Source organism: Prionailurus viverrinus, chromosome A1 (genome assembly GCF_022837055.1).
Source record: "Prionailurus viverrinus isolate Anna chromosome A1, UM_Priviv_1.0, whole genome shotgun sequence".
NCBI lineage: Eukaryota > Metazoa > Chordata > Mammalia > Carnivora > Felidae > Prionailurus > Prionailurus viverrinus.
Window position 1 is genome coordinate 58,374,751 of NC_062561.1, and position 22,786 is coordinate 58,397,536.

At 33.4% G+C, this 22,786-nt stretch overlaps 1 long non-coding RNA gene across 1 annotated transcript in view; it reads right to left on the reverse strand.

The window, feature by feature from the left end:
* Positions 1–22,786, reverse strand: part of LOC125175575 (uncharacterized) — a 136,509-nt gene that overhangs the window by 41,738 nt on the left and 71,985 nt on the right. Inside the window, exon 3 of the long non-coding RNA XR_007155882.1 lies at positions 18,707–18,854. This is a non-coding gene — a long non-coding RNA (uncharacterized LOC125175575). The remainder of the gene's footprint in view (positions 1–18,706; positions 18,855–22,786) is intronic.

Consider the following 22,786-nt stretch of genomic DNA (forward strand, 5'->3'; position numbering starts at 1 on the left):
CAACAGGGAGATTCATTGGAAGGATTTGGTTATATGGATAGTAGACAACTATAAAAATTACAAATGAAAACCAAAGTAACAAAGGTATGAGTTGTAGGGAATAGCCCTAAACCTAGGGCTGTAGAAACAAAGAGGATTGGCTGCCATTGTCAGACCCCAGAAGCTTGGAAAAGAGGGGCCTATAGAGCTGAAGCATGCACCTCTGAGGAAGATGCTCCTCAGCCAGTGTTCATATTGAAGTGAAAGTGCCACGAACCTAATTTTGGAAAGTGAGAACAAGCTGGAAAACAGAAACAATGGCTATTGGTAGAATGAGTTCATATTGGGACAATGCTGTCAGGAGCAGCAGTAAAAGAGAAAGGAGCAAGTTCCTTCTTCCATATTCTGTTTGCCAGTTTCCTTGTAGCACCTGCTATAAACAGAAGCAAACCTAACAAAATCAGGTGGTTAGGGGAGCCTGGGTGGCTCAGTCAGTTAAGTGTCCAACTTTAGCTCACGTCATGAACTCACAGTTCATGGGTTCAAGTCCCACGTAGGGTTCTGTGCTGACAGCTCAGAGCCTGGAGCCTGCTTCTGATTCCATGTCTCCCTGTCTCTCTGACCCTTCCCTGCTCACATTCTGTCTCTGTCTCTCAAAAATGGATAAACGTTAAAAAAAAAGAAAAGAAAATCAGGTGGCCATGAAGAAATATAGTTTGCAGAATTCTAGTCCTAACATAAGACCATGGAGAAATGTGGATTTGTTCCAAAGAGACACAAACTTTAATAACTCATTGAATACTTTAAATACTTATTCACTAAATATTAACACAGTAGTAACTATTTTAACAATACAATGACAAAAGGTGTATTGAAAAGACATTTCATTTTCTTTAAATATGTATATTTATGCTTAATATTGATATCTATAATTTTCTGGGGTCTTAAGAATTATCACAAAATAAAAGAGAGCTGTTGCTTTTCTGGATAAGAATGCTCTTGCTGTAAACTAATTCACTTCATATTTATAGTTATAGACATTTTGTTGTCATTTTTATCCTAATTTTCTTGAATTAATTGTACTGCCATTTGCCAAAACTTTTCTCATGAAGTAATACTGAAGAAAAATTGGATGAGTGCATTTAGTGCATATTATGTAGGGCATATTAGGGCAAGTGACTTTAAAATATTTAAAAAAAAGAAAAGTAAAAAAAATGAGATAGAATAGATTCCTTAGTGCAACTTGATCTAACAGATTTGACAGGAATAGATTAGTGGTTTGAGACTACACAAAGCCTTTAAAAATTACTGTAATACTTTGGTAGTAGTGAGTTTTTAAATTCTTTAAAAAAGGAAAAGTCAGTTAAGTGGAAGCATCCAAGTTGGAGATCTTTATCTTTCACCATGAACATGATTTAGTCTAAATGTAGGTTATATAATGTCCAATAGAACTATACAGGAAACCGATTCCTTTTAGAAAATTATCTAGAAATATGTCCCTATCTGTGACCATAAATTTAAATTATCAAGATATCAAATTAATGACTTACAAGAGGAACTAATATAATGAACCTGTTAGACATATGAACATAATCATCAATTTGAGTACATAAGACTACATCTCATTGGAGATTAATTCCTCAGAGACCAATTCAAATAGGATACAGAAGGAGATGATTTACCAACCTTTGAAATTTCTGCTCTTCAGGTCATCTCAGTTTTAACTAGATTTTGATTTTTTTGATAATTAAAAAGAAAATATTCTGGTAATATGGAAAATTTAAGATTACTACCATGCACTCCTTGCTACGAAGGCCATCATTTTCAGGGATAGATTCCATGTCTACTTTTTAAAAAAGAATAATCAGGAAGAATTTTACAAAAAGAGATTTTTTTTTAGCTGTCATGTGGGGCTCCCTACCAATTGGAAAATATGCTGGGAATTTTTGTGATTTCCACTACTTCCAAAAGAAGAGTATTATTGGTGATATGAAGTACTCCCCCTCTATAATGATTAATATTAGTGTCCTCTTAGCTGGGCCATGATGCCAGATATTTGGTCCAACATTATCCTGAATATTTCTGTGCACATGTTTTTGGATGAGATTTACATTTAATTTGGTGTAATGTCAGTAAAGGAGATTGGCCCCCATAATTTACATGGGGCTCATTCAATCAGCTGAAGTTCTTAGTAGAACAATCAGCTGACTTCTCCTGAGCAAGAGGGAATTCTGCCAGCAGCCTGCCTTCAGACTTGATCTGGAACACTGGCTCTTCCTGATTCTCCAGCATACTGCTTCTGTGTTGAATCGTGATTCTTTCAAATCTCCAGTGTGCCAGCCTTATCCATCATATTTTGAAGGTGAAGGCTTCACAACTGTGTGGGCCAATTTCTTAAACACACACACACACACACACACACACACACATCCCTCTGCACACATCTTATTTGTTCTATTTCTCTAGAGAACCCTGGATAATAACATCTAATTAATAATTATATTATTTGTCTAATTTGCCAAGATGAAGGGAATTTTTAGTCTTTTTCTTTTCTCCCTTTTTCACAGGACAATCAATTAAAAATTATGTTTTCCCCCTATATCTCTTGAAAATCAATGCATAAAATTCAATTATTTTCTTTAATGATTTTTAAAAAAATTTTAATGTTCATTTATTATTGAGAGACAGAGAGACACAGAGCGTGAGCATGGGCTGGATAGAGAGAGGAGGAGACACAGAATCCGAAGCAGGCTCCAGACTCTGAGCTGTCCGCACAGAGCCTGATGCAGGGCTTGAACTCACAAACTGCGAGATCATGACCTGAGCCGAAGTCGGTCACCTAACCAACTGAGCCACCCAGGTGCCCCTAATTCAATTCTTTATATTCCTTCTGCTTTTATCATACTTTCTCAAAATTCTAAATCTTGGCGTGTGCATTTCCACTTGTCTGAAATGCCCTTCATGACCTTATTATCCTACTTCACTGCTACTTATTCTTCAAATATCAATCCAGGAATGATTTTCTTGGAAAAGCATCCCCTAATAGTCACGAAGAGTAAGTGATAACTACTGTATCATTTTGTCTTACCACTCACTCCTCTTATTTCTCCACTGTCTCTTGTCTGATCAGTTGTCTGGGTGTCAGCAATTCTGTAGATTGTTGAATGGCTGGAATTTTGTCATGCATCTCTGAATCATCAGGTTTAACCCAGTGTCTGTAACATATCAGGCACTTATTCAAAGACTGTTTAATAATTGTTATCAAAAGAAATAGGGAATAGTTCATGGGTGGATTGTTGAATACAAAGAGAGATGAGAAAGGCCATCCAAATAATTTGGAAAATTATTTGAATTGATCTCTGTGTAATCTTAAATTGCATGGCAGTTAATAGTTTGTTAATATGAGTCCTAGAGATTCAAGTTCCAGCTCCAACACTGCTAATTGACCTTCCATTATGTCAATTCCCCTCTGTTGTAAGTTAGGGTAATAATATGAAACTCACGTTTTACAAAAGGTTTACACTTGAAAATATGTCTACAGAACTTACCCAAAGACTAACATATTCTAAAGAGTAAAAAAAAAAAAAAAATCAATTATGTGTGCTACTCTATTCCATTTAAAAAGTGGCTGTAGGTGTCCCTGGGTGGCTCAGTCGGTTGAGCATCTGACTTTGGCTCAGGTCATGATCTCGCAGTCTGTGAGTTTGAGCCCCACATCAGGCTCTGTGCTGACAGCTCAGAGCCTGAAGCCTGCTTGGGATTCTGTGTCTCCCTCTCTCTCTGCCTCTCCCCCACTCACGCTCTGTGTCTCTCTGTCAAAAATAAATAAACATTAAAAAATGTTTTTAAATAAAAAGTGGCTGTAAAAGATGCTAGTTGTGAGTAGGACCCAGAACAAAATAAGGCTCTGTAGCAGGTCCAAGCTGCTATGCAATTTGGGCCATATGATCCAGCAGATTCAATGATGCTTAAAGCAAAATGCATTCAATTTAAGTATTATTATAGATGTATTTCACTTTTCTTTAGTATATTTTACTGTAAATATGATATAAAATTGAATCTAGATGAATCTAGATATCTTATTGCTTTAGTTATACACTCCTTCTCCCATCCTTGTCTCCATCTTTCTAGATTTAGCTATCTTGAAAACATTATTTCTCTATTACTTCATGGTGTCTCTGCATTTATGAATTTACCTACAATTTTACCTGAAGGGAACACTCTTCTTATTTTGATTTTCTCTTGAGTAACTTAATTTTTGGGGAATGTCTTTCCTAGAGTCTAAGTAGTCAATATATGTCTACTTTATTGTAAATAATTGTTTAAATACTGTGATTCCTGCTAGAGCTAAGCTTTGTGAGGGTAAGGTCTGTACAGCTTTTTAACATGGAAATTTAGCATTTCACATTATTAATAAAATACACTATATACCAAATAAATATTTTTAAACAAATGCATAAATAGTTCACTCATCTGAACAATGATTTCTTGCCCGAAAATAACAGAGTATGAGTAATGTAAAAATGAGGTGTTCTTTTCCCCTTCTTTTTATGAATGGAAAGCAATATAAACCAGATATATGACACATTTTAGAATGGAAATGTCTTCATTCCTTAGTTTTAAAAAGGGCATATAGAGAAGCAGCACAATTCTCTCAACTTTATTTGGAAATAGTTTGATCTTGCCATTAAGAATGTGTTATCTTGGAGGGGAAAAAAATGTTACTAGCCCACTGAACTAATATACCTAAACAATTTAATTTAAAAAATGAAAAAAAAATCTAATGATAGAATAGGATATTTTTTTTTTACTATCATAAAAAAGGTATCTGCCTCATCATCAAATATCTAGGTTCATCCAAGAAATAAGCATTGTTATTTCACTCTCTGACTGCTTTTCCAAATATGTCTTAACATCTTCAGCTGTATTTTAGCAGTATATTCATCCTAGAATTCCCTGAATTTGTCAAGTCAGATACCAGCTCACTAGCATCTTCAAATCATGTGTCTATATTTATACATCAAAATGTGTGTGCCAATCAGTACTTCAGTAATTGATAAAACCTTTATAGCATCCTTATTATTTATCATATTAAAATACTTGAAAACTTTTCACACTTTTTAATGACTCATTCTAGTTAAATTTCATGTATACCCAAGAAAATTTTTTATTAAATGAAATAAAAATTACCACAAAAGTAACCTATAATTTATGTAGCATGTAATTAAAATAATATAGTCTACTGCTGAACATATATATATGTATTTGAATATATAATTTAAATGTTCTATATTAGCATAAGAATTGAAAACAATATATCTAAATGTGGTACCCTTCATAGATCTAATATCATCAATCTTTTGTTCCCTTTGCACTTTGAGTTATTTAAAACAACACTGATTTTATAAGAAATGGTAAAGATAAACAAATAAGAAAGGAGAATTTGTTAAAGAACTACTAAATTATAAATTCAAAGAATTAATTTATATCTTATGAGAAGTACTTTAATTTTCATATGTATAAGCATCTTATGCAAAATAGTATATATAGAGAGAGCATATATATATATATATATATATATACACATACATATATATTTATATACATACATATATAATATAATGTATATATATATATATACACATGCACACACAGAAATAGCAATAGCAGTGTGTGTGTGTGTGTGTGTGTGTGTGTGTGTGTGTATGTATGCCGAACGTACTCGGGAATAGATGAACATTTGCAGAGGTAAAAATGAGTAGGATTAAAAGAGAGAAAAAAATATCATGGCAGATGTATGCTGAAGTCCCTTGAGTCATGTCAGGAAATGGGACATTAAAAAAATATAGTCAGGTGACTTTTTCAGCCATCTGCCTAAAGTCTAAATGAAGAAGAACAGAAACACTTACAAGTATTTTAAGACAGTTTATTCAAAATGTCAAGTACAAAAGGGTATAAGATAAGTTGTTATCTGCAACTGGAGTCATATTCATGTGACTGAAATATACATCTGGGAGTATATATAATTTTTAGTGAGTTGGTTAAAATTTTATCCATTTCCGTCATACACAGGCAATGGCTTAAAACATAAGTGAGTGAAAAAATATTTTCTTATAGAATAAAATTAATTAATTAATGAAGGTTTTAGAAATAAACGTCAAACCTAGTACCTTTTTAATATAGAAACGCTATATTTGGTAGAAACTGTTCAGAAAAATTAATGATAAGAAACATCATCATTGTCATCATTATCGTCATCATCATCATCACCACACCACCTCTATAGCAGGCTCTCTCAGCCTTGGCTTTATTTGCACTTTGGCCTGAATAATTCTTTTAAAGAGGAGGGTGGCTGGCTATCTTCGGCACTGTAGGATACTTACTGGCATCTCTGCCCTTCACCTTCTAGATAGTAGTAACTTTCTAACCATTGTGACAACTAGAAATGTCTCCAATTATTATCCAAAGTCAGCTGTGGCAGCAAAATCCATCCTGGTGAAAAACAACTACCCATGAAAACTATGTTTTTGTATCACAATATAATATATTCAGTATATTAAAATTCTTTATAATTTAACCTGGTTTAATTATTGTCTAGTATATTCACATATTTTAGGCATTATTCATACATATTAGTTTGTGCCACATTTGACTGGAAAAGTTAATAGAGTCATAAAGGTGATTACACAAAAGTTACAACAGAACAACATGGAAAAACTATAGTAGTTTCATTTCTGCATAGTGATATACACCATCAGTGACAGAGCCCCTTCTCTGTTACAAATCAGAAGGGATTAAAAAGTGTTGCTCATCACAGATTTTGAAAGCAGACATTTAAACAAAGATTTATCTTTGCTAAGTGATAGTATGCATAAATGCTATGACAGCAAATGGAATGTTCACTCATCTCTGCCTGTGTGGGTCAGGAAAGGAGAAGGAGATTTGAATGGATGAGTAGGATATCAATATCTAATCACTAGTGATCTTTAATTTATCCACATTAAATAAAGCCTTATTGCCTAATAACATAATCATCAGTTTCTTGAATTAATGAAATATAACAATAGGCATTGCACCAAAGAAAAGCGAGTAATCTGAACTCAGTTGCATTACTCAGGTTCCCCAACATCAAAATACCTAAACTGATAAAGCAGGGGTGTCTGGGTGGCACAGTCTTGAGCATCTGACTCTTGATTTCAGCTCAGGTCATGATCCCAGGGTCATGGGATCGAGCCCCACGTTGCCACCCTGAGTGTGGAGCCTGCTTAAGATTCTCTCTCTCTCTCTCTCTCTCTCTCTCTCTCTCTCTCTCTTCCTCTGTCCCTTTCACTTACTTGCACATATTTTCTCTCTGAAATAGATAGATAGATAGGTAGATAGATAGATAGATAAATGATTGATAGATCAAAAAGGGATAGATGATAGATAGATGATTGATAGATAGTTGCATACATACATACATACATACATACATACATAGATGATAGACAGAAAAAATAGTTAATGATCCAGACACAATAGAAAGCCCCTTTAGCAAACTTTGGCCATTTCCCTTTGCCACTTAAACATGCTAACTGATTTTTGTACAAAGGTGAACTGTTAGTGAATGTTTCCTCTAGAAAGCCTGAGTACATCTGCTCTGCCTTCCTCCCAGCTGATCAGAGTGCTAAGGTGAGGTGATTGTGTTTTCCCCTGTTTCTGTGATGTTTGTTTTCACAGTAATTTAAATTTATTAATTGTCTCACAATCTAGTTAAATATCCATGTGATTGTGTTTTCCCCTGTTTCTGTGATGTTTGTTTTCACAGTAATTTAAATTTATTAATTGTCTCACAATCTAGTTAAATATCCATGTGGAAGACAAATAATTTCATCTATAAAACTTTGGAAACACAATAAAACTTGGGAAACACACAATAATGGGGAACTACTAAAGCATCTTGGGAGGTGTGGATGGGTAAGGCGACTGGAATATTGGTAAAGGGTGAAAATCTAATAGAATTCTAGGTTCAGATTGCTTTAAAATTGATTCATATATACAATGGAATATCATTCAGCCATGAACAGAAGAAATCTTGTTATTTACAACAACATGGATGGGCTAGAGAGTATAATGTTAAGTGAAAGTGAGAGAAAAACAAGTATCATATTATTTCACAAATAGATGGAATTTAAGAAATAAAACAAATAAGCAAAGGGAAAAAACAAGACAATGAGGGACAAAGCAAGAAAAGACTCTAAATTACAGAGAAAAAACTGATGGGTTAATTAGGTGATGGGGATTAAAGACTGCATTTGTGATGAGCACCGGGTGCTGTATGGAAATGATGAATTACTATATTGTACAACTGAAACTAATATTGCACTATATTTAACTAACTAAATAAAAATTAAAATAAAAAATGAAATGAAAAGGAAAAAATAAAAAATATGTATTGTTTTTAAATATAAATACTATTAAGACTATATGTTCCATTTATTACAGCTTCCAAGCTGTCTTTCCTTGTATAGTGTTCATCTTAGTCTTTTGGAACAATAATATCCAAGAGCTGTTGCCAATGTGTTAAATTGTCATTTTTACGTAGCTAAATGAGAAAGCTAATGACAATATAATAAATTCTTTATGTACTTAAGGTATTATAATTTAGAAGGCTCTTATTCTGAAATATGACTTCCCTTCTCTTCAGTGATAAATTCACATAGTAGACTGTATAGTAGATTTATTTGAGATGTAGCTCTTTGTTTTGCTTCATCTAATATTTTTATTTAATAAAACATAAAAATGCTAGAATTAATATATTGGGGTTATTTTTTCAGTTTTAGTTTTTCTATTTCATTGAAAGGTATGGGGAAAACCCTTTTGGAATTTGTTTTATGTTTATCTTTTAATATTGAATTTTAAAATATGATTGAAATTAAAACTGATTCTCATCAAGCAAAGTAACCAGTGACACAAAGGCATACCAAATAGAGTAAAACAGAAGATAGAATATATTGATAAGATTTTCTTACTTACTGCTGGCAAAGTTTGGTGCCATTACCTGCCATCTTGACACAGACTCACAGTATAAAATAGGAGCTTACTCCTTCAGATTTCTCATTCCTTGTGCATAGCTCTCTGTGATATGCATATGTTGACTCTGATGATTTTGAAAAGAAGTTTTATACAATTTTATTCTCTATATTAAGGAACTATATTCTATTGAAGGGAACTACTTAAAGTTAATGAATTAATTGCCTAGGGGATATAGAACACAAAGATAATTTTTGAATGCAGGCTGCATGTGGAGTAAGGTGAAAGGCAAGATAAACTAAACACAAATAGAAATTCCATATCTTTTTCATAACTCTTTTTCCTGTTATGAGGTAAAAACTATGCCTGATATGTACCAAGCAACCAGCCAGTTAGATGATTGGCATATATTATCAACCTTTGACCTCAAAAAGACCAAAACAAATTAATATTATTAATCTATATTTAACATCTGGAGAATTTGAAATCTCAAGAAGGTAACTTTCCCCATTGCAATGTAGCTAGGAAATGAAAAAGAAAAGATTCTAAGACTACAAAGCCTCAAAAGGAATGGTCCTTAAAGACACTATTCTTTACAAGTTTGTTTGCATCAGTCACCTATTTCAACGTTTATTTATTTTTGGGACACAGAGAGACAGAGCATGAACGGGGGAGGGGCAGAGAGAGAGGGAGACACAGAATCGGAAACAGGCTCCAGGCTCTGAGCCATCAGCCCAGAGCCTGACGCGGGGCTCGAACTCATGGACCGCGAGATCGTCAGTCACCTATTTCAAAAGCATTTTAGAATCATCTGAATCTGAAAACATACAGATAGGATATTTTGGCATTTCTCTATCTTGTTAATATATTGTGTCTATTTATTATTTTTAACAAATTGTAAATGCTTCTACTCTTGCTATTACTACTTCTACTTCAATCACTTACACAATGAAACTCAAAAAACTTTTGTTCACATTATGATTTATGAATCATGAGTATAATTATACTTGGTTAAAGAACACCTCATTTTTATTTCTGGACTCATTTCACATGTCAAAATTTAGAGAAACTGACATTCTCTTAATCAGTGTTAATATTGCTTCCAAGAGAATCCCCTGATTTTTCTGCTCTGCACTCTCTCTCTCTCTCTCTTTTGTTATTGCCAAGATAATTCCCTTTATATTCCAGTTGTTTTTTTCTTCTTGACCATTAATTACTCATTTTCTTCCTAGTTAGGTTTCTGAAATATACTACAGTGGTATTTAACTGCAACGATTTGATATTGTAATTGGTATTTACAAGCTTTAGCTTTATCTCTATTATTTACTAACTGTGATACTGGAAAAGATATTTGAACTATAAAGCAATTTCCTCCTCTGTAAATGGGGACAATAAGGTTATTCATTTCATAAGACCATTGTTATGATTAAATTAAAACTATATTAAAGGATTAAAGTATTATCTCAGTTTGTGGCACATTAGGTTTAATATATTTTAGTAATATTAAATGGTTATTGTATTGTGGCACTCAGTGCTTTGTATACAATATTATATGTGCTGAAATCCATTGTAATTTATACAACATCTCTTTGTGATAGTTGTAAGGTACTGTATCTGCCAGAGCCTATGTAAATGGCTACCCAAGCTATATGATATAAAACTGTAGGCAGTATCACTTACGTAGATTACAAATGGATGGCACTCTCTCAAGTACTATAATGCTTTGGTACCTGAACTTAGCTTACAACGGAATAAAGCCCATAACACCCCAACTCAGGACCATATCTTGTCTCCAAGTCACTCATATCTAAAGTGACAGGTACAGTCTATTCAGAAGCTACTTTCTCATTCTTTATTGCCAAAACAATCTAGATGTAGTTAAGGCAGATGAAAATATTGTGTCCAGAAAAGATGGGCCCCTTCTACACCCAGGGGATAAATGATGATTGAATTAAGTAAGGTTAGCAAAACTAATAGTTTTGGCCAGCAATTGGTTTAAGGAGACGGGAAAGTTGGGTCAGTTCTGGCCAATGATAAATTAGAGATGTGAGGCTGGATGGACCTAGGGAAAAAGATTTCCACTGTAACTAAAACAATGTGTAGGGAGACACTTCCCTTCCTTTCTTTGGATGCAATCACATACACAAGGGTGGACTGCAGGTGAAGTTTTAATTTTAACTATGATATAACAAGCCTATGGATAAAAGAAGAAATTCTAGGACCAGCAAAAAGGAAATGTGTGAAAGCCAAGAGATCTTGAATGAAAGTATTAAGAATTAGTAGCATCTACTTCCCACTTTCTTGTCATGCGCGGTTTTGGTTGGGATTTCAATTAACTGTAAGTAAAAACCTCCTGATACATTTAATTAATCAGTTTTATCTGATTTTCCTTTATGCCATAGGATTTCACAAGTCAAGTTTAAATTCTCATTTTGTTCTATTCTACAATTCTGCTTAGAGTCAACAAATTCTCCAGTCCTCTTCTTCTGGACCCTTTCATTTTTTTTTTTTTTTACTACTACAGATTTTCAGTGTAAAAACCAAAGAACTTTTAAACAGTTATACACATTTTTATCTCTATCTTACCTCTAGTTTATTTCCTCATCTATGAAATGATGACAGTATACGCCTCAGAGGTTATTGTGGACTGTCCAACATAATAATCACAGACATATTTTAAGTCTTTAGTAAATTGTCTTCTTGCTTTCTATTTGGTGAAAATAGATTAGCTTAAAAAGCTTTTTAAAAATTGTATATACTCAGATAAATCTTGACTAAAGAGCTTTCCTAAAATACAAGCATTAGAAGTAAACAGATCTTGGGGTGCCTGGGTGGCTCCATCAGTTAAGTGTCCAACTTCAGCTCAGTTCATGATCTCACGGTTGGTGAGTTCAAGCCCCGTGTCAGGCTCTGTGCTGACAGCTTGGAACCTGGAGCCTGCTTAGGATTCTGTGTCTCCCTCTCTCTCTGCCTCTCCCCTGCTTGCACAGTGTCTCTCTCTCTCTCTCTCAAAAATAAATTAACATTATATTTTTTTAAAAAAATAAGTAAACAGATGTTTTATGTTATACATAACTTAACAAATGCCAAAATTATCTGACATGTCCACAGTAAATGTATAGTACATTATATGGTTCAGTCATTTGAAGGTACAGAAATTCAAAGACAACAAATATTTACAAGTTGTGACCACATTATGATATAAAAAAATTAAATTATATATCTAAAGTGATAAAAATTTGATAATGCTTCCTCAGTTCCAGGGAAATTTCGTTATTTGTCAGAAAATAACAAACTTACCCCAGTGAAACATTTTACCCTGGTCATCACCTGGGGGGATATATTGGCTGATAACATTTTCTCACTTACAATTGATCTCTCTCTCTTCTTCTCTGTCTGTGTGAGTCTCTTTGACTTTTTTGTATAAGAATGAACAAAATTAGAGATTCCTGGGTGGCTATGTTGGTTGAGCATTCAACTTCGGCTCAGGTCATTATCTTATGGTTTATGGGTTCAAGCCCCTTATCAGGCTCTGGGCTGTCAGCCCAGAGCCTGGAGCCTGCTTCAGATTGTGTATCTCCCTCCCACTCTGCTCCTCCCCTGCTCATGCTCTGTCTCTTTCTGTCTCTCAGCAATAAATAAATGTTAAATTTTTTTTTAAAAAATGAACAAAATCTATGAGATTTTCTTATAGCAGGAAAATAATACTATGTTTATAGTAAAAGCTTTTTCAATATTGGCAATATAGTGATGTATTGAGAAAGCAATTCAACTGACTGTATGAAGCCTGTTTCCTATTCCAGGCATTCTTTATTTCCCCCACAAGATGTAGGGAAGAATACATAAGACAGGGTATGACATTTATAGAGTGTGTACTATGAAGCAGGCATTTTACTTGGTGTACAGTGTAGCACATCTTGTTATAAGCCTCATTTATCAACTCAGTTGAATGATCTTATATTATTTCACTTTTACATGTGGGGTTTGAGGTTCAGAGAGACATACAGAATGATGACGTGAATATGCGGCACAGTTTATTAAATACAACTTTTGACAATATGAAAATTCCTTCTCTTTTTATTTCAATCTCCTGATACTAAGACATTCCATATTTCTACTTTTTCACAGATATCTCATAAAATTTATAATATAGAAGTATACCTCAGATATATTGGAAGTTCAGTTCCAGACTACTGCAATAAAGTGAATATTGCAATAAAGTGAGTCAAATGAATTTTTTTGGTTTCCTAGTGCATATAAAAGTTATGTTCATACTATACTATAGTCTATGAAGTGTGCAATAGTATTATGTCTGAAAAACAATGTATATACCTTAATTTATAAATACTTCATTGCTGAGAGCTTGGTGGCTCAGTCTACAAAGCATGCAACTCTTGATCTTGTGGTTGTGAATTCAAGCCATAAATATTACTTAAATATGCAAAAATCTTAATTTAAAAAATACTTCATTGCTAAAACCATCATCATCTGCACTTGCAGGGAGTCATAATCTTTTAACTGATGGAGGGTCTTGCCTTGATGTAATGGTTGATGATCAGGGTGGTGGTTGCTGAACCATAGGTGTTGGTTGCAATTTCTCAAAATAATACAGCAATGAAGTTTGTTCACTCTTCTTTTCATGAATGATTTCTCTGTGGCATGAAATGTTGTTTAAATGGATAGCATCTTATCCATAGTAGAACTTCTTTCAAAATTGGACTCAATGTGCTCAAGCTCTGTTGCTGCTTTATCAACTAAGTTATGTAACATTCTAAATCCTTTGTTGCCATTTCAACAATCTTCACAGAATCTTCACTAGGGTTAGGTTCCATCTCAAGAAACCACTTTCTTTGTTCACTCTTAACAAGCAACTCCTCATCTGTTCAAGTTTTATTGTGGGATGGCAAAAATTCAGTCACATCATCAGACTATACTTCTAACTCTACCTTTCTTGCTATTTTCACCACATCTGCATTTATTTCCTCCACTGAAGTCTTCAGTCCTTCAAAGTCATGCACAAAGGCAGGGGTGAATCAACTTCTTCCAAACTCCTGTGAAGTTGATATTTTGAGCTCTTTCCATGAATCACAAATGTTCTTAATAGCATCTAGAATGGTGAATCATTTCCACTGACTGCCCAAATCCATCATAAGAATCACTATGGCTATAGCCTTACAAAATATATTTCTGAAATAATAAGACTCAGAAATCAAAATTACTCTTTAATCCATGGGCTTCAGATGAGTTGTGTTTGTAGGCATGAAAATAATATCAATCTCATTGTATATCTCCATCAAATCTCTTGGGTGATCAGGTGCATTGTTAGTGAGCAGTAATATTTTTAAATGAATATATATTTTTTTTCTTTTTTTTTTCTGAACAGTAGGTCTCAATAGTGGGCTTAAAAAATTCAGTAAACCATGCTGTAAAGAGATGTGATATCATCCAGGATTTTTTGTTCCTTGTATAGAGCACCAGTGGAGTAGATTTAGCATAATTCTTAAGGATTCTAGGATTTTTGGAATGCTCAATGAGCATTGGCTTCAACTTAAAGTCACCAGCTGCACTGAATCCTTTTGAAGTTTTAAAGCCAGCCATTGACCTCTCCTCTCTAGCTATGAAAGTTCTAGATGGCATAATCTTCCAATGGAAGGCTGTTTTATCTACATTGAAAATTTGTTCTTTAGTGTAGCCACCTTCATTAATTATCTTAGCTGGATCTCCTGGATAACTTGCTGCAGCTTCCACATCAGCACTTGGTGCTTCACCTTGCACTTTTAGGTTATGGAGATTAATTGTATCCTTAAACCTCAAGAAGCAGACTTTTCTTCAAATTTTTCTTCTGTAGCTTCCTCACCTCTCTCAGACTTCATAGTATTGAAAAGAGTTACAACAGTTTAAGGGAATGTTGCAACTGATTTGATCTCTCCAGATAATTAAAACTTTCTCCATATAGATGTAAGGCTCTTTTGCTTTCTTATCATTTTTTGTTCAGTGGAATCACAGCTTTAATTTCATTCAAGAAATTTTCTTTTGATTCACAAATTGCCTGTTTGGTGTAACTGACCTAGCTTTTGTCCTAACTCAGCTTTCAACATGTTTTCCTCACTAAGCTTAATCATTTCTAGCTATTGATATAAAGTAAAAGATGTATAACTCATCCTTTCACTTGAACATTTAGAAGCCATTGCAGGGTTGCTAGCGGGCCTAATTTTAATATTATTGTGTCCCAGGGGAGACAAAGGCCCAAGGAGAGGGACAGAGATAGGGGAATGGCAGATTGATGGGGCACTCAAAGGCATACAACATTTAGTGATTAAGTTTGCCATCTTATATGAGCAAGGTTGGTATAGGCCCATAATAGTTAAAATAGTAACATCAAAGATCACCAAGGGGCGCCTGGGTGGCTCAGTCAGTTAAGCGTCCAACTTCGGCTCAGGTCATGATCTCACATTTCATGGGTTTGAGCCCTGCATTGGACTCTGTGCTGACAGTCAGTGCCTGGAGCTTGCTTCAGATTCTGTGTTTCCCTTTCCCTCTGCCCCTTCCCAGCTCGTGCTCTGTCTCTCTCTCTCTCTCTTGCTCTCAAAAATAAACATTAAAAATTTTTTTTAAAGATCACAGGTCACAAAACAAATACAGTAATAATGAAAAAGCTTGAAATATTTTGAGAATTACAAAAATGTGACATAGAGGTATGAAAATTGCAAATTCTATTGGAAAAATGGCACCAATAGACTTATTCTATGCATAATTGACACAAACTTTCAATTTGTAAAAAATGCAATTATGAGCCAAATGTAATAAAGCAAAGTTCCATAAAATGAGGTATGCCTTCACAGTTCCAGACTTCAAGCTGTATTACAAAGCTGTAATCATGAAGACAGTATGGTAATGGCACAAAACCAGACACATAGATCAATGGAACAGAATAGAGAACCTAGAAATGGACCCACAAATGTATGGCCAACTAATTTTTTACAAAGCAAGAAAGAGTATCCAATGGAATAAAGACAGTATTTTCAGCAAATGGTTTTGGGAAAACTGGACAGCAACATGCAGAAGAATGAAACTAGGCCACTTTCTTACACCATACACAAAAATAAACTCAAAATCGATGAAAGACCTAAATGTAAGACAGGAAACCATCAAAATCCTAGAGGAGAAAACAGGCAACAACCTCTTTGACCTTGGCCACAAAAACCTCTTACTAGACACGCTTCTGGAAGGAAGGAAGACAACAGCAAAAATGGACTATTGTGACCTCATTGAGATAAAAAATTCTGCACAGTGAAGGAAATAATCAACAAAACTAAAAGGCAACTGACAGAATGGGAGAAAATATTTGCAAATGATATATCATATAAAGCTTTAGTATACAAAATCTATAAAGAATTTATTAAACTCAACACCCAAAAAACAAACAATCCAGTGACACTTTTCTGAAGAAGACATCCGGATAACTAACAAACACATGAAAAGATGTTCAACATCACTCATCATCAGGGAAATGCAAATCAAAACCACAATGAGATACTACCTCACATAGTCAGAATGGCTAAAATTAACAGCTCAGGAAATAACAAATGTTGGCAAGGAGCTGGAGAAAAGGGAACATTTCTGCACTGTTGGTGGGAATGCAAACCACTCTTGAGTGACGCAACCACTCTGGAGAAAAGTATGAAGGTTGCTCAAAAAATTAAAAATAGAGCTACCCTATGACCCAGCAATTTCACTGCTAAGTATTTATCCAATGGATGCAAAAATGCTGATTCAAAGGGGGTCATACATCCCCATTGTTAATAGCAGTGGTATTAATAATAGCCAAATTATGGAACAAGCCCAAATGTCCAGCGACTGATAAATGGATAAAGAAGATGTGGTATGGGTATACAATGGAATACTACTCACCAATAAAAAATAATGAGATCTTGCCATTTGCAACAACATGGATGGAACTAGAATGTATTACGCTAAGTGAAATAAGTCAGTTAGAGAAAGACAAATGTCATATGATTTTATTCATATGTGGAATTTAAGAAACAAAACAGATGAACATAAGGGAAGGGAAGAAAAAGTAAGATAAAAACAGAGAGGGAGGTAAACCATAAGAGATGCTTAAATGCAGAGAACAAACTGAGGGCTCCTAGAGGGGCATTGGGTGGGAGGATGGGTTAAATGGGTAATGGGTATTGAGGGGGGCACTTGCTGGGATGAGCACTGGGTGTTATATTTAGTGATGAATCACAAAATTCTACTCCTGAAAGCATCATTACGTCATATGTTAACTGTCTTGGATTTAAAGAAAATAAAAAAAAAATAGGTATCAAAAAATAAATAAATAAAAATAAAAACAATAAAATGAGGCATGCATGTATTATAATTTAACTGCAGAGACCTAAATGGTATACCAAACATTAGATTTTTAGGTAATTCACCTTCAAATGGCCCTTGTTTTTTTCTAATAAGTTTGATGTAGTATATTAATAACATTGTGTATTTATGTTGTGCTTGGAATTCACATTCCACTTTAATGTGGCTCATTTTATTTATTCCCTTTACTAATTATGATACAAAAATTATTGCCATTTTATGTACGAAGAAACTGAGGTTCAGAAAGAAAATGTTTTGATGTTAAATTCACTTATTAAATGTGACCTTTCTTGCCTGGACAGAAATAAGTTAATAGATCATTGATGCTTCTAGACCATTTTACATATATATTATAGCACTGTAAAATATAATACTATAGCATAGCACACTAACAATATTATTCCAACAAAAATATATTCACTGGGTAGGTATTCTGTGCCAGACCATATGCAAAGCTTTTATTGTGCTATTTAATCTTCACAGCAATCCTATGAGTTTAATCCCATTATTACTATCATCATTCTCATTATTATTGTCAATATTATGATCATGAATGCGGGTTCAGTAAATTGTCTCAAAAGCCAATTAGTAGCAGAGCTTGGATTCAAGCATAGCATTTGAATCTAGAATATCCAAATTCATAAATATTCTACTATTTTATCACACTTTATCATCTTTACAGTACATTATTAAATATTTAAATGCAAAGAAATACGTTTTCCATATGCATGTTTTTAGTACCTAGCCAATTGCTTACATTTTGGTAAATTTTATTAAATGTTGTAAAATAAAATCTGTAGGGTGCCAGGGGGACTCAGTTGGTTAAGAATCCAACCCTTAATTTCGGCTCAGGTCATGATCTCACAGTTTGTAAGATCAAGCCCTGTGCTGGGCTCTGTGTTGACAGCATGGAACCTGCTTGGGATTTTCTCTCTCTTCCTCTCTCTCTGTCCCTCCCTTACTCACACTCTGTCTCTCAGTATAAATAAACATTAAAAATTAAAAAAAAATAAAATCTGTAACTACATATTTTAGTAAGCTTTGCAATGCATCGAAATTTACCAGGTAATTAAATTCAGTTGTGACAAGAGTATAAGCCCCATGGAGTAGGAATTTTATTTGCCCTACTTACTGTATCCCACAAGTTCAGAACAGTGCATCACACTTGGCGGTCATTCATTTAATAATCATTGAAAAGGTGGTTATATTTTACTATAATAGAGTGAATATAAGGAGCCAATACAGAGTGATATTGAAAGCATGGAGCAGAAGGAAAAATTAGATTTGGAGAAGAAAAAAGCTAGAGCAGAGAAGAGAGTGATGCAAGCTGGAAACTACTTACAACACTGGAGATGTTGGCCTTGTGAGTCCTTGCTGTTCATCTTCTGGTTTCAGAGGTTTTCAAGAAGTATGAAGTATTGAGATCATAGGGTGATAATCCAGACGGCAGAAACCATGACAACAGAAGAGCAATAAAATGGAACTTTTTGCTGAAATAAAATAAGTAAGTTTTCAATAGTTGTGGGTACCAGGAATAGGTGTTAAGGTGATGTGGATTTTCAAATTTCTCATTGATATTATGAAATTTAATCACTTTGCATTTGGTAAAACATGCTGTGTGCATGTTTTCTTTATTTAAAAATTTTAGTAAAATTGTGTTGCAAAATTACTTATTACAGATTTGAGGTATTTCGAAAGATGGGAAAGAATAGAAACATAGGTATGAATAATAGCAGAAATGCATTCATAAAAAAATAGCTTATTATTCTTAAAAAGAAATAAGCCACATAAACATGGACTGTATGATAAATTCCTGACACATATTTGCTTCCAATTAACATAGATTTATCAAATAGGGCAAGATACCACTTTAAAGTGTATTGTTTTCAAATTGAAATGTATCATTTTACCATTCTTCTGATTTTGAAAAAATATAAACAACCTTTGGTAAGGATTTTCTAAATATAAAAAACAGATAATAACACTAAATTGTTTGATTAGCTACTATTATTACTAAGGAGATTTTGCTTTACAATTCACCGTATCTGTCATATAATGTGAATTGCTAAAACTGGAAAACTAAAAAGTCAAAATAGAGGATGAATAAGATGCCAGGGTTTTTGACACTTTAATAAAATTTTGACACTTTAATAAAAAAAATAAATAGAATTTGAAATAGGAGGGAAATATCCCTGATCACGGTATCTTTTCACTTTTGAAACTTCATTATAATTTTGAAACTATAGTCATCACAGTAAAATACAGATTCAATAAAGAGCAATATTCTTTTTATCTGCTAGATTCAAATCATATGATTCCATATTTTCTATGATACTTTTAGTTGATTTTAAAAACACATAATGATATCAATAGAAAATTTTAAAACTGGATATACGTAATATACATAAATGTATATATTTAATATGTACACATAATAGATAATAAAACATAAAACTGAAAAAGCACAAAGTAATAAAAAATCTAGGCTTATTTTGGTCTTCAGTTCCTTATTATCTTCCTATATTTGAACTGTTTATAGTTTATCTCCTAACTAATAATTATTTTTAAATGAATTCATTTTAATTCAATTAATCAATCAATTGAAATTCCAAAAACTAACATAGCTTCAGAATTCAGATTATGTAGAGTACATTGACAGTCATAATCATTAACGGTGGAGGGCATATGTATTGTCTCAGCTAGTGAGGCTGACTTTTTAAATACTTCTTTTCCCAAAAAGAAATCAATGCAACCAAAACATTGTTGGCATGTTTGAGACATGCATAGGCGTTGGATATAACTTATAAAATGGTCATATATTTGGAACCCAGTATTTGAAACCCATTATATGACAGAGTAGCTGCCCAGTGGCCTGAAAATATGATGAAATATATTGATACCTGGAAAGTCTTGCAAAATGCTCTGAGTCTCACTTGTTAAATTTCTACCACATTCTTTTTACCATACAGAAAGAAAACACCCCTGAATGAAACAAAGTTCCTATGGGAAAGACCTTAGTAGCAGTATATTAAAATAAAAGATAAATTGCATCTTGATGAGTGCTATAAAAATTGTATGAGTAACTGAGGGACAGATAAATTAATTACCCAAGTTTTTACAAAAACATCTTCAATCTTACTGAAGAAATAATATAAATCAAAGGAATATTAGAAATCAGACATGTTTGGATAAGAAGGCACATGGTCTATTATCCATTGATGTAAGTTAGTTTAAAGAAGAATCTGGGGTGCCTGGGTAGTTCAGTTGGTTAAGCGTCCAACTTCGGCTCAGGTCATGATCCAACAGTTCATGAGTTTGAGCCCCGCGTCGGGCTCTGTGCTCCTAGCTTAGAGCCTGGAGCCTGTTTCAGATTCTGTGTCTCCCTCTCTCTCTCTGCCCATCCCCACTCATGCTCTGTCTCTGTCTTGAAAATAAATAAAACATTAAAAAATTTAAAAAAAATAAAGAAGAATCTTAGAGGAAATATTAATAGATAAAACAAGAGTTTTACCCACCCCTCTTTTTCTAGTAGCTTTTAACAAATAATTTCATATATAGATAGAGGTAAATGTGGATGCTCACAGATTTGAGTAAATCAATGGAAGACACTGATTTTGAATTAACTTAGTCACCAAAGCAGAAAGAATTCATTTAATTTAATATTTTATTTTCTGTTAATTAGATAATTTATCATAACATAAAGTCGACAGAGATTAAAAAAAAAACTGTACTATACTGCATAGTGAAGTTTCGTAGTTTTATGTTGAATTATCCAGTTATGTAACATCATTACGAAGATCCAAAATGTGCCCAGAAAGAAATTTTAAAAATTTTTCCAATAAAAGCCATGAGAATACATAAAAGTTATGTGATAGTCTTTTGAAATACTTATGATTGGAGAGGTGATATTGGTGTCAGAGTCCAGCTCTCTGAACCCACATCTAGTTTATATTCTACACTAGAAAAAAAAAATACTTTTGCCATCTTTCATAGATGGTTGATTGCATCATGGTTAAAAATTATTTGTACATTCTTAGTTATTGGGAAAAAAAGCCCAATATTACTGTTGCATTAAATTACTTAACATTAAGATCTTTTGTTGTCATTATTGCATGTTACGAAAAACTTGCACTTAATAACATGTTGAATAAATTATATGCCTGTATATTTTTATACTCCATAACATAAAATGAAGTACTTGAAAGCAGGAAACCTTTAGTAGCTAACTGAGTAGATTAAAGAAATAATTCAAGAAATAATCAAGCAATTGAAGAAATAATTTAAATAATTAAGGGGAAAGTTACATGTATATACACTACTCACAAATACAATGCATCTTTGGTTTCTGGTGTAGTACAAAGATTATGAATAATTTCATGAATTTATGGAAAACACTGATAAATGAAAGCTTCCTTTATCGTACATAATTTATTATGTTGGTAGACAACATACTTTCAAAAATTATTTAATTAATCAACTACATGTCCCAAATCAAGTATGTTATGGCTTTGTTGATTTTGAATTTATGAGATGAGAATATCAATAGTACTTTTTAATTTTTGTGTACATACTAGAAAATTGTGGGGTTTTGAGTCAGACCTAATTTGGAGTATTGGTATTGTTCATTAATACTCTTGTAAACTTGAGTTATTTAACCAACATTTCCTGGTCTTTAAATTTAAAAATGAAATCATATGCATTTCAGAATTGTGATGAAATTTAAATTAGACAACATACAAAAAAATCTCCTGAATAAATATTCATATGTAACTTTCTATTTCTTTTTTTTCTAAATTTTTTAGAGACAGAGACAGCATGAAATCTGGGGAGAGGGGCAGAGGGAGAGAGAGAGGGGGAGAGAGAGAGAGAGAGAGAGAGAGAGAGAGAGAGAGAGAGAATCTTAAGCAGGCTCCACACTCAGCATGGAAACCCACCTGGGGCTCGATCTCATGACAGAGAGATCATGACTTGAACTGAAATCAAGAGTCTGACACCTAACCAACTGAGCCACCCAGGTGCCCATATAACTTTTTCTCTCTATTCCAAGAGTAATAGGATTGGAATTATGATGGAAAGCGTAACAGTGAAGCTTTTGTTTTCTAAGGGAGGAAGTAATGCAGAAATTTAAGTATAATAGAAAGTATTACATTTATATCTAAATATACTCTCTTTATGACAAATTTATATAATAGTTAAATAGTTATGGCATTTTGACATCATAACTCAGCTACTATCTCTATCACTTAGGTATAATAGAACCTTGAGAAAATCACACACCCTCAATTAGAGAGGGTGAAAAATCAGATAGCAACACCTGTCTTATAGTATAATATATATATATATATATATATATATATATATATAAAACTTATTTAATGTGTCATAAAATAATCATATGAAATTACTTCCTAAATTTAAGAAT